General features: G+C 37.8%; 1 protein-coding gene across 12 annotated transcripts in view; it reads right to left on the reverse strand.

Annotated features, from left to right (window-relative positions):
* The window catches only part of LINGO2 (leucine rich repeat and Ig domain containing 2), a 1,627,476-nt gene that overhangs the window by 367,021 nt on the left and 1,248,296 nt on the right, over positions 1–12,159 (reverse strand). For all 12 annotated transcript variants that reach the window (XM_056521000.1, XM_056521015.1, XM_056521043.1 and 9 more), the window contains one exon: positions 6,984–7,045. The gene's annotated coding sequence lies outside the window, so the exon portion shown is untranslated. The remainder of the gene's footprint in view (positions 1–6,983; positions 7,046–12,159) is intronic.

Here is a 12,159-nt window from a genome sequence, read left to right on the forward strand (position 1 = left end):
CTTCGGATGTCGTAATCAGTATTGAGCATGGCATCTACAGGGTTAATGGTGAGCATCAATGTAATCGCTGATGTTTGCCATTAGCAGCGAGGTTCCAGCGGCAGATAGCAACAGAGACCTGCCGTCTATGAAGCAATTCATAGTCAGAATAGTCCCAGGATGGAAATGTATGTCCTGATGTGTTAAAGGGGGACTCTGGTGGAAATAGTTTTTTTTAAATCAACTAGTGCCAGAAAGTTAAACAGATTTTTAAATTACTTTTATTTAAAAATCTTAATCCTTTCAGTACTTATCAGCTGCTGTATACTACAAGGAGTGCAAATGACTAAGGGGGCATGCCCCTGAAGTGTAGCGTGGCAGGTTTGTACTCGTGTCTCTCTCCACCTGACCGAGGTATGCTGTTTTACATATTGCTCAGTGAATATTGGCATGTACTTGTCTTAATATATGTATATATGAAAATTCTATGAAGATTGTTTAAAGAAACATATGAAAGATAATACATCGGAACATTAGCATGGACATTATGCTTTATAAACCCATCTGCCGTAAGAACGCCATGATCTACTGAGTACGTAAATACATTGATAGCCAGCACTGATCAATGCTATGCCATAGCATAGCATTGAACAGTGTTTTCGGCACTCGACTGTTCCTGCCTGAATCTCAGGCACAGAGCAGTCATTTGGTAATCGGACAATGAGGAGGCAAATAGGGAACCTACTCGTGTCTGCACAGCTGATCGGGACACCGCCGATTACACCGCGGTTGTCCCGATTAGCCCGACAGAGCTGCCGGGAATGCTTTTTTTTTTAACTTTAGACGCGACAATCAAATTTGATAGCTGCGTCTGAAGGGTTAATACCAGACATCACCATGATCTGTGATATCCGATACTAGCTGCGGGTCCCAGCCGTTGATAGCCACCCGGACTGACCCGATATGATGCGGTGTCACCGCGTGACCCCGCGTTATATCGCAGGAGCTGGCGCAGGATGTGAATTGTCTTTGTTTGACAACATCTTTAAATGGGCACTGTCATTTGCAAAAACATTTTATATAATGTAGACTAAATAGACCAAATGTTTATCTGCAGTTTATCTGCACCCATTCTATGTTTCTATCTGTATATTTGTCATATATATTGGTGAAAAAAATGTTATATTTTTGGGTGAGAAAAGCAGAGCTCTGTACACTGAAGACAAGCAGGGCTCTGTACACTGAGGACAAGCATGGCTCTGTACACTGAGGACCAGCAGGGCTCTGTGCACTGAAGAAAAGCAGGACTCTGTGCAGTGAGGCTCTGTGACATGCCCCCGGCTCACACAGCAGACTGATTGACAAGCCAGGAGCTTGCATAGAGATCTTCTTGTCCCGCCCACACTTCCTATGTTTCGTCCCAGACAAGACACAGACAATAGCTGTAAGGGGCAAGACAGCAGTTTTTTTTTTTTACCAAAAGCATTCACATTTTTTTGCCAATTTATATTACAAATATGCATACAGTATATTTTTTCATTTACAACATATAAAACGTGTTTCGAATAACAGGTGTGCTTTAAGATTTCAAAATACTTGAAGAAAGTGGAGCACTGATAAGTCCATACAGTATGTGTAAAGGGATATAAGACATGTCCACACAGTCTAAAGAATGTAATTTTAGCCAAAGATGCCTCAATTCATTGTTGACTTGAAGGATGTCCATAATTATGCATTAATTTTGCAATGAATAATATTGCAATGCCCTTTTCCGTTTACTAATGTAAAAATGTTGCTATGATTAATAATGTTGTTACAAGATAAAGTAAATAGATAGATTTATAAATACTCCAAAGAAGTCGCAGCACACCCAGGTAGCATAAAGTGCAAAATAAGTGAGCTTTATTGGCCCATGTTATGCAACGTTTCGATGGTATCTCACCATCTTTATCAAGCAAGCTTGATAAAGATGGTGAGACACCATTGAAACATCGCATAACATGGGCCAATAAAGCTCACTTATTTTGCACTATATGCTACCTGGGTGTGCTGCGACTTCTTTGGAGTATTTATCGATGGACACGGTCTGCGACTGGGACCACATTTCATCGCTTGCACCCCTATCTACTCCAGCTGCACTTTTGAGGTTGTGCTGCCTGCCCTATGCCTGTAGATAGATTTATAGATAGATAAACAGGCTACCATTAATAAATATATCTAAGATAGATAAAATAAATGGTAGAAACAACACACATTCTCTCTAGATTATTATTGCTGGTAACTTTGGCTGGTTACCATTTATTTTAAAGTGAATACATTTCACTAAACAAAGCTTAACATAACTTTCAGTAAAGGATAGGCCAAATCAATGCATGCACTACAATCATTCTTAAAATATAGTCGCTGAGACAACAAATAAACAGTTGCTTAAAATGGCACCACACCGGGAAGTATCTAGGTGAAATTTCCTGTACTTAGATCTCACAGATGATAATAAATATGTGAAAACAAACACTAATAGTGTACAAACATCTACAGAAAATCTAATTAGAAATAATATCTTTTTCATGTAAATGAGCTAACTAATGGTAGGAAATGCCTAAAATATTGTCATTTAAACCTTTCTGTTTAAAAACATGAGCATGCTAATTTAGTTTACTCTTCATTTGGAAGTCTGGCTTATAAAGTCGGTATACTACAATGCTAAATGCTGTATATCAGTGGTTTACTGGTTACTTTGCTTATCAAATTGAGTCAATTGATGTCCTATCCCAGAGTGCATACAATGGCTTGGATAGTACATTTAAACAAGCTTGCCAACAGCATAGCCAGGAGGATTGAACCAGGATGATGATTGTTAAACAGATGAAACACTTATGTGCGCTTGTACACCAGCATTGGAAAATCTCCGAAACCTATTTTTGTTCCAAAAGCATCAGCGCCAGATCCAAATTTCCGAGATACAAAGTGACACTAATTGCAGTATGTGCATCTACATGCCAGCAACTCCAATGTGATTAAATTCACCGAGAACAGTATGACTGCACCATGCAGCCACTTGGAATGCACTTTAAAGAGAGTGTGTGCTGATAAAAGTTTACTTTGCTTCACATTGTGCTTCCTGTAAAGATCTTTGTAATGTTCGCGAAATAGCGAGAGCATAGAAATTCATTAGTAAGCTGTTCAAATGCATTTAGAGATAAATAATGAACTCCATGCTCCAAAAACTCAGATTAATCACAAGGTTGATAAACAAATAAAGTATAATAATGAATTAACAGACAGTAAAACATTGTCTGCCATCTCTGGAATATGTAAATGCTATCAATATACTATACTGAAATTATGCTTAAAAAAGTATAATAATTCTACAACACAGGACGAATGTTAGAGTTGATTTTAAAGGTTATGTTTTCAGGAAGCAACAATTTATGATTTAAATATTGATGTGATCTACATTAAATGTATGTCAATACTTATGTTGCACTGATCCTTAGATATAGATTGTATTACGGTCCAGACCATTTTTTCCCCCCTACAGATCAACATAAAGTCCTCAGTGTGCAAGATTCACATTTCCTAGAATACATATCATTACATCAAGCACTGTGCTGACATTAAATCTAGGAACCATTACTGTCAGATTTTAGCTCTGAAGCCTGCATGATTGTAAATTCAGCTCTAGATACAAGATGTATCTCAGGAAAAGTAAAAAAAAAAAAAAAATAGAATGTAGAAATTCTAAAATAATCCTATATGTCATTTGTAAAACAGCCTGTTACGTTTTTACAGCATCTTGGTATTATACAGAGAGAATTTTTTTTTTTTTCGTAATAGGTCTTCTCTAGTTATTAGGGCCTTGCTTTGTATGTTACAGCAGAGACAAGAAAAATAACTTAGAGTTACTAATGCTGAATACAGATGCACCATAATCTGACAATCAAAAACAATAGTTCTAATAATCAAGAATAGAAAAGAATTCAAAGATGGAAACAAATAAATCGGAAAAATGCTATGAATATTTGACCCTTTAGAAAATAACAAATGCTTAAAGGATATGATCACATTTGTAGCTTACGTTCAGAATAATTTGAACCTGTCTAAAATAATAAAGCAACAGTGCAAATAGTGTAAGTGTGAGTGACTTGACAAGGTCATTGACTTCATAACAGCTTTTATTGCCTTGATACTTTTGTGCTTCTCTGGGCCTAACTAAACTCATGCACAACCTATAATCTAAATTTGCCAGACTCTTTTTTTTATCAAGACCACACCTATTCTTGGTGTCTACGCACTCCTTCCATTGTACACTCCACACCTTTCTCGTTTTGTCCCACCATCCCCCTGTATGCTCCACCATTTCCTCTTTGCATGTTAAACAACCTTGCGAATCCTTCCTATGTGTGGGGATAAAAAAAGCACAAACGGATGCGCTCCGTGGTGTAACACCAAAGGTGAGTTGGTAACGCTAAGTGTGAATTGCGCTTACCACATGAAGTTGTACTCCAACCAAGTACAACAATGGAACAGGGCGTATCATCAAAGGGTCTCTGCAGCTTCGTCCCGCTGAAATAGAATCACGATAAAAACAAGCAATCTCCAGGTAGCAGAGCAGGAGCAGTGCTGAGACCAGATAAGAAGTTAAAAGGATTTAGTTCCCATAATGCAACGCGTTCCTGAGGAAGCGGGTGACCGTGAAACGCGTTGCATTATGGGAAATAAATCCTTTTAACTTCTTATCTGGTCTCAGCGCTTCCATTGATCCTGCTCTGCTACCTGGAGATTGCTTGTTTCTATGTGTGGGGAGGCAGCTCTGTATTGCAGTAAGGTCACCTTTCAGGAGAAGTAATGCTCTACACTAATTGGAATCAGATGATGCTTTCCCCAGCTGCTGCCCCCTGGTAATGTGCCTGGACCGTTTTTACCTAGTTAAAGATATAGAGCTGGGTTTAGCCTAATATATGTCATTTGAGAAACACTTTTTAGTAGCATTTTTCTGCAGGTGGTATACCTGAACAAAAAAAAAGTTGTCGGGGATTGAAAACTTTTGACCTATCCTTAGACTAAAAGTCCAGAGGGGCCTTAATCCTGTCATCCCCACTGATCATCTGTCTAAACAGGATATTGACTGTCTAAGGTGTATCAGTGACTACCGATTCTTCCCTGACAGATGAAGATGAAGGGTTGGGCATCTTGAATTTCAACTGCCAGATCTTTTTGATTTCAGATAAGCTGCCACCAGAGCTGTCTGGCAGTGGCTTGCTCCAACTATCTTTTCTGAGCCATGCTAAACATTCAAGTGTATGGGGAGATCAGTAGAGATAGCTTATGGCTGAATTTACATTTGGTCAACAGCTATTGAAAGTGCATGATCACCTAAAGTGTACTCCTTCTTTTATTTGTGTTCAGTGATTGGAATCACAAATGCCTTTGTCATTGTCTTTGGAACAGTCCACTGTAATAAAATAATAGAGTAGATAGAGTATCTTCCTAGAACAAAGTCGGTTGATGTAGTCTGATAGCTATAAGGTATGAAAAATGTAACATATAGGGGGAAATTTACAGTGACAGCCTTAGAAATCTGTGTCAGATAGATTTCCACTACAATTTACTCCTAGCAGTCATAAATGGTCTGCCATGGTCCCTTCATGCTAAGCCCTACCCTTCTGTGTTAACACAGCGCAGAATTGCCAAACATCTCTTGACATTTTGCACAAACCAGGGGATTTGAGCAAAATTTTGCTATTTGTTCCTAACCTATACCAGGCACAGACCCTCATAAATCCCCCATTAAGTATATTTCAAAAAGCTTAATTTTTATTTACTCTGAACTATTATACATTATTGCTTAAAAGGTGATCTGTTGCAGTAGTTAAAACAACTGTCAGTGTATCCTACGTGTGTTAGGGTGGGTTCACACCACAATTTCACTGTACGGCTGCCGGATCCGGTTGAAGGGAATGAAAACTGGGCACTAGTGTTGAGCAGCATAGGCCATATTCGAATTCGCGAATATTCGCGAATATATGGACGAATATTCGTCATATATTCGCGCATATTCGTAATAGCCTCATTTTATTTTCGCATGCGCGAAAAATCGCGTATGCGAAAATTTGCATAAAAAATAACATAATCGAAAATTCGCATATACGAAAATTAGCATATGCTAATATTCGAATGTGCGAAAATTTGCACGCCAGTTTCACACAGTACTATTAGAGCCTTCTTTACACCAAACAAGCTAGATGAGAGAGAGGGATGATCACTGTGATGTGTACTGTGAAAAAAAAAAAAAAAAAACGAATATTCGTAATTACGAATATATAGTGCTATATTCGCGAATATTCGCGAATTCGCGAATATGCGATATTCGCGAATAAAATTCGCTTTGCAAATATTCGCGAGCAACACTACTGGGCACCCCCATATCCCAGCCAGACCCGGTCTGTATCAAACATGCCCCGTATCCGGCTTTCTGACTGTTTTAGGTCTGTCAGAAAACCGGATACGGGGCAAAAATGTGCCGACCGGGGTCACCATTTCACTACGGTCGGCTCATTGAAATTAACTAGATATGGGCCGAGCCGTACAGTGAAATTGTGGTGTGAACCCACCCTAACAGCTCATACAACGACATAAGCAATCCATTTGCTGTCCTACAGGCTCCATGGGATTCTGTATGTGTGGAGGTGTTCTTACACAGTACTATTAAGACAGAATACTTCACTAAATACATCATGTGCGAACAACTACAAGCAATCAAATCACTGTTTTAACTTTAGAACCCACACTGAAAAATATTGGGAAACTCATAGCTTGCTATAAGGGTTTTACTACAGTATATGTTCTTTTACTATAAAATGAACTGATCTTACATATGCATGTAATTTACAGATGTTTATATTCTCAACATGAAAAATTTCTGGTCCACTTGAAACTCATGTAGGATCAAATACACATACTACATACAATCTAAGCATATTTAATAATTGAAAACCACTCACCTAGTCTATGGGAAATGTGAAGATCTTTCTGTAAATCACCCAGTTCAGCCAACATAAACAACCTGAAAAAGCAAATTACATGTCATCATATGCAAATAATGGCCAATTATTGCATAGAGAGATTCTAAAATCACACACATATGACATTAAGTGAATGTCAGCTCATCTTATAGGATGCAATCCTTCAAGATAATTTCATTAAAATTAAGTCACCGATCGATCTGTCTTCAAGATTTATAGACCTAAATGTATAGACCTTCAAATACCCAAAAATGTTCACTGAATGAAAATAATAAACCTAAAAATTAGCTATAATTTATAACAGACTGTGGTTCACCTACTGTGCTCAGAAATAGAGCCGCTGTCAGTCACCTGCTAATTGTATGTACTCATGAGTGAGTCCTCCCCCACCTGTAGTGACAGGTATCACTGATCCGTATGATAAATACATTCATTGTGCTCACTGCATTTTTAGAAGCTGTCTGATGGTGGATAATCTGTTTTGTCCATGAAGTGTTTGCTAAAAATACTATAAGCACAGATGATATGTTTATGCTATGGATCAATGAAAACTATTCTGAAGACCATCCCATCCATTGTGTGCTTGTCTGTGTAATAGTTTATCGTTCTCTGAGAAAGGCACCAAAAGCAATCTTGAAAATATGATACCTTGTAATAGCTAACAGAAATGTATCTATATATATATATATATATATATATATATATATATATATATACATATCCTATATTAAACTACAAGCTTTTGTGACAACTTTTCTTTTTAAATCAGGCATAGTATAGCATACACCACACCGGTCCTCTAGTTGATTGTGGGCTTACAACTTGACTTAATTCACTTCTGTGTAAATGAGCTGCAATACCACACACAACCTAAAAACAGATGTGGTGCTGTTTTTATTTTTTTATTTTTTTTATAAATGTTTTTCAATTTCTGAATAACCACTTTGAGAAAAATATGTATATGCATATATATATATATATATATATATATATATATATATATATATATCTTTTCCTTCTCTCCAATCTTTGGCAAGTCAGCAGATCAGTGATTAGCTAAGCTGGCATTTCTTATGTGTCTGTAGCAGAGCAGGAAGCTCTCGGCAGAGGAGGGAGACATTGTCGGAATGGCAGAGGTGGGGGAATTAGCGCCAGGTGAGTACATTGTTTTCTTTTCATTCCCTCCTCGTTCTTTGGAATGCTTCATAATCCCCCTTTTAATTTATCTCTAAACTCAACATATTCTGAGATTTATTATGTAAGATCACAAGCTTTTTACTACAACATAATTTGCGACACTCTGTCAAAAGAGGTATATGCTATGGTTGTTTATGTGTCGACACCCAGCGATTGCCATGCAAAAAATTATTTTAAGTGTCCAGATAGCATTTTGTGATATTGTGAACACATCTGTGCACAAAAGATTAAATCCTATGTTCAAGTATACTTTAAATTTCAAAACACCTTTCACCCAATTGAAGTAGAAGGTATCTGGCTGCACAGAGACCAGGGATATGTAGTTGGGGCCATTGCACCATGTGAAATTTTGTCCAAGAGAGTAAGACATTTTAAAGCCAGCAAACAGGTTGAGTGTATGGGATGAGAAGTTTTGCTCTACTTCAGATGTTGTGTACCTTGCCACATGCACATGTCAGGCCAAAACAGGGAGGCTGCTACGGGATCAGATGTGGGAGCATATTGGGAACATAGTGCATGGTCGCAACACCCCATAGCAAACCATGTAAAAGAGAAACATGAGGGAGAGGTGAGGGCCATCTACTTCTAGATTATTGTGGTAGTCTGGAGGTCATGTCAAGGAGAACAGAACTTTAGGCTGGATACAGTAAAGCCAAATGGCCACAATGACTTTATTATGTACAGCTGCTTTTTGTAATAATAGTCTGTTAAAATGTTATAATTATGTATGCATTAAGCCATTGAAGTACAGATGTAACCATGTCTCTGTATCGTAATGAGGAATAGTGATGGGATTCTTTATCTTATCTATATAGCTATGAATTCATATGTTTTCCCATAGTATGTATGTACCCATCTGTTATATTGCTTTAGTCTACGGGGGGACGACTGGGGTAAATGAGTTGTGGGCTTGAGAATGTTATGATGCAGTGTTATAACTGATTTAAGACAGTTTGTAAGTGGTCTATTTAATTAAAAATGTAATCTGAAATGTGTAAGAATGGACTTGTGAACTTAAACTTTGTATAGGAAGTGTAGCTGAGCTTGGGTGAAGGATTTAATGTGTAGTAGGAAAGGGGCTATAGAAATCAGAGTGTCCATTTCTACACACTTTATGTATAGGTAATTCAGATAAAGGAACATTGAATACATGTATGTAAGTGGGAAACTATGATCATTGTGTAGCCTTAATTTGCAGATTGTTAGCATACAGTTCTTCCAGGGGGAAATGGAGGTTCTGCATTGATAAAGCAATGGTATTAATAACATAAAGGTATGTAGGATATTTCTAGAGTTTCACTATTATTTATATGTGTAGAAAACAGCAGTAAGACCAGGGGTTAGTTGTACACCTGCTAATGCAAATAAGAGAACATAATCAATACATGAAGGTACCCTTTACTCACTTAAAGGGGAACTCCAGACACCTGTGCACTGTACTGAGCAGTAGTTGACACGCCCCCCTCCATGCATCTCTATGGGAGACATGGAGATACAGCGCTCATCTGCCGCTCTGTGCATGAGGAGAGTCGAGGCCCCGAGCAAGAGATCAGACACCTATCTTATCCCCAATCCCGTGGATAGGGGATAAGAATTTCAGTACCGGAGTTTCCCTTCCAGCCCAGCCCATTTACATGTGCAAAAAAAGTAGTAGAGCCATTAGTTAGTAGTACATCTCTTTAAGTAAACAAGAGCATAATCTACATATGCATGTACTCTCTATTCACTTTTTCTCAATGCTTCCAATCCAGAGTTTAACAATAGGTCATTTAAACTTGTATGCCAGTGGAAAAAAAACACACCTCCCGGTATGCATCAGAAACATTCTCCAATAGGGTATAGACATGTGTTCAGCAGGCGGAGAGATTAGGAGTTATGCTAGTTTTAGAAGGTTCAACTTAAAGGGGTACTCCGGTGAAAACCTTTTTTCTTTTGAATCAACTGGTGGCATAAAGTTAAACATATTTGTAAATTACTTCTATTAAAAAATCTTAATCCTTCCTGTACTTATTAGCTGCTGAATACTACAGAGGAAATTATTTTCTTTTTGGAATGCTCTCTGATGACATCATGAACACAGTTCTCTCTGTGGATGTTATTATAATAATGCTTTATTTATTGTTGTCCTTAGTGGGATTTGAACCCAAGTCCCCAGCACTGCAAGGCAGCATTGCAAACCACTGAGCCACCATGCTGCCCTTAGCATACATTTGCTATGCATGGTTGCTAAAATGGACAGAGATGTCAGCAGAGAGCACTGTGCTCGTGATGTCATCAATGTTCCAAAAAGAAATTAGCATTCAGCAGCTAATAAGTACTGGAAGGATTAATATTTTTAATAGAAGTAATTTACAAATATGTTTAACTTTCTGCCACCAGTTGATTTAAAAGAAAAAAAGGTTTTCACCGGAGTACCCCTTTAAGAAGAAGCATGGTGGGCATCGGTGCCATAGCGGTATCATAACTGCTTTCCCAATGAACATGTAGAAAGTGGTAAAAGAGCCTTCTCCAGGACCAAGTCTCCATTCCTAGTCTTTGGAAGTATGCAGTTTAAATCTGCAACAGTGAGTAAGCTAAGAAGGGAGGATCTAAGTATGTAATCTAATCCTTACAGGTGTAGAAGATCTAAAGGATGTTTGATATACAGTACTAGAAAGAACATCCTTCAAATCCTAGCAGGTATTTGGTTTTATACCTCTGTCTTCAGCAATAGGGAATAGGGGAGTGGTTGACTAGTTTATTTATTGTTATTTGTAAACGGTGCAGGTCCAAAGCCCCTGATGATTGGTTTTCCTGCACAAGAAACGCATTGGGATTGATAAATTACATAAGTCCGTGCGTCAAGCATAGTTAATGGTTGAGACATTGGTCATGTTAGTTAAGGGACCAAGTAGTTAACAAGTTTTGACGTATTTCTAGCAATTTATTAATACCTTATAACAAGTCTTGTCATGCATATCTCTAGCCTCACATTGATAAGTCATAACACGTCTTGATGTATCTTTAGCCTCTCACTGATACATCCCAACAAGTTTTGCTGTAACTCTAGCCAGTCATTGATACCTCATAACAAGTTTTAACATATTTCTAGCCTCTCACTGATACATCATAACAAGTCGCTGGCCATTGTGGACAGGTGTGGACAATGTATTTAGACAAGGCAGTTGTTATGGCATTAACTCTAGTTGGGAACAAATAGATGTACTCTACTGTATTTCTTGTATAAGCACTATGTAAGTGAATTGTGATTAAAAATAATAAATATATATAACAAAAATAAGAAATTAGGTTTCCATGTTTTCATTAAATATACGAAATGAAGAAAACTAAATGTATTCCTAATGTAGTGAATTGTCAATGATTTATAGATTTACTGAGAAAATCAATTGGTTGGCACTCGCTTCACTGAAGCAAGGTCCATAGCCCTGTTTATTGCAGTGTGTTGAAGAAATCATAGAAGCTAGTCTCCACCCACTAGCTCAGGGACCATAGAAAATTGGTGAAGAAACCTGCAGTGGGGAAACTAGTGAAGAATACCATATGCTGCTTTAAGATTATGTAATGTTTCTCACAGAGACTCCCAATAGGACCCTTTTGTCTGTGTAACAGGTACTATTTTATTTAATTGATCATCTTTTTCTCATCAGTCCTAAATGTTGTCGAACTCTGCACCTTCCACCTACTGTACCAGTCACTGAAGTTGATGGATTTGCATATCTATTTGCATATACTATTCATTTAGAAGAAATGTGAATGCTCTGAATGTGAAGATTTTTCGAATCCAGTATTTATAATCTATCTAACAAGAGAACTATGGCCTGCAGCTAGAAAGCCTTTGTAATGAAGCTATAGAGAATGATCAAAGCACTGCATATGGATATGGTGGTGTGTGAAATGGGTTTAGTATGCTTGTCACATGTACAGTGTCTGAAAGCAGTGCCTGTAATACTGGTGAATG

Source organism: Hyla sarda, chromosome 1 (genome assembly GCF_029499605.1).
Source record: "Hyla sarda isolate aHylSar1 chromosome 1, aHylSar1.hap1, whole genome shotgun sequence".
Classification (NCBI taxonomy): domain Eukaryota; kingdom Metazoa; phylum Chordata; class Amphibia; order Anura; family Hylidae; genus Hyla; species Hyla sarda.